Source organism: Sinocyclocheilus rhinocerous, unplaced genomic scaffold, assembly GCF_001515625.1.
Source record: "Sinocyclocheilus rhinocerous isolate Xijiao unplaced genomic scaffold, SAMN03320098_v1.1 scaffold359, whole genome shotgun sequence".
Taxonomy (NCBI): Eukaryota; Metazoa; Chordata; class Actinopteri; order Cypriniformes; family Cyprinidae; genus Sinocyclocheilus; species Sinocyclocheilus rhinocerous.
In genome coordinates this window covers 120,951-123,006 of record NW_015652307.1, presented here as the reverse complement: position 1 = coordinate 123,006, position 2,056 = coordinate 120,951, and positions in this window count along the sequence as shown.

The following is a 2,056-nucleotide window of genomic DNA, read 5'->3' as shown; positions in this document are numbered from 1 at the left end:
TGGATTTCCAAATGTTTAGACAATCTGTTTAGGATTTCAGAATTTCTAAACAAACAGTCCTGAAAAGGCGTAGAGTTTAAAAAATTTACTTAATTTTTCTTTGGCAAGTTTTTGCACATATTTTTTAAAGTAAAATTTAAGTATGTAATTAAGTCAAATCTACTTAACTAAGTTATGTAAAATTAGCAGAGGAAATTTGTAAATTTAACATGGCCATTTAGAGTTTTGGTGAGTAATTTCTACTTTATAATTTTAAGTTTATTCTGCAATTAGAGACGCTATGACATGTCCCGACCAATATCCAGTGACTACTACATTGTCCCTAGCAACAATTTTGCTAATTAAATATATGTGTATGTGTTGTTGTAATTTTGGCCGCATCTGAAATACGTAGGTCATACCATTGATATTACCTGAGAAGTTAAGAGCCGAATTTTTTAAAACATATGAACACTGTTCAGCTGAATAATAAAGTTGACCCTCTTTAACTTTATGTTGTTCTGCTGTTTTGTATTCATCTGCTTCTTCCATTTGCTCTTTTTACATTGACTATCACTCTATACAGACTAATACAACAATCATTTCTCAAATATTTATTACAATATATAGTGATACATTGAACATTCACTTTAATGGTATATGAGATGACTGGATGCTTTCAACTGATTTACTATTGAACTGCAGCTCAAACTATATTTAAAATATAGTGAATTAAGCTACAAACTCAGTCATAATTGGTACAATGTTTCCATCTAACATGTACACTTCTCAAAAAAAAAGGAACACTTTGAAAACACATCAGATCTCAATGGGGAAAAATATCATGCTGGATATCTGCACTGATATGGACTGTGATGGATGAAACTGAGCTTTTTCGAAACTCCGAATCAGTTAAAATATTGCGTCGCAAAATGATTCACTGTTGCGAAGAGCTCGAATCGGATCATGTATCGTGAATCGTTTGATTTAGATAGGAACTTTGGAGTGGGGTTTGCGAATGGTTTGATTTAGATCGGAACTTCGGAGCGGGTTTGTGAATCATTTGATTTAGATCAGAACTAAGGAAGAGAGGTTTGCGAATCGTTTGATTTAGATCGGAACTTCGGAGGGGGTTTGCGAGTCGTTTGATTTAGATCAGAACTTCGGAGCGGGTTTGCGAATCATTTGATTTAGATAGGAACTTCGGAGTGGGTTTGCGAATCATTTGATTTAGATCGGAACTTCAAATCGCGTATCGTGAATCATTTGATTTAGATCGGAACTTCAAATCGCGTATCGTGAATCATTTGATTTAGATCGGAACTTCAAATCGCGTATCGTGAATCATTTGATTTAGATCGGAACTTCAAATCGCGTATCGTGAATCATTTGATTTAGATCGGAACTTCAAATCGCGTATCGTGAATCATTTGATTTAGATCGGAACTTCGGAGCGGGTTTGCGAATCATTTGATTTAGATCGGAACTTCGGAGCGGGTTTGCGAATCAATTGATTTAGATCGGAACTTCAGAGCGGATTTGCGAATCATTTGTTTTATATCGGAACTTCGGAGCGGGTTTGTGAATCATTTGATTTAGATCAGAATTTTGCGTATCGCGAATCATTTGATTCAGATCGGGACTTGCGTATCCCAAATCTTTTTTCTTATTTCTTTTTTAACAGTACAAACCATCAAACCTTTAAGACAGCACAGTTATAAAAACTAAACAAAAACAAAAAAAAGAAAGTATACACAAATACAAATCCCTTAAGAAAATTAACCATGGTTTTATTATAGTAAAAGTGTAGTGGGCCTAACCATGTTTTACTACAAATACCATGGTTAAACTATGGTTAGTGTAGCAAAACCATGGTTAATTTGTGGTTGCCATGGTTTAACTATAGGCTAACAATGTGTGTGTGTGTGTGTTGTTGTTGTTTTGTTTTGTTTTTAGAGCCAGATTTTTGTTTGTGTTATGTGAAATTTAGCTAGCAGGTGTAGCGTCTGGACCACTCAAACACACAATATATATTTTGTTTTTATATTTAACAAATACTCTGTAACCCCCCTCAGTT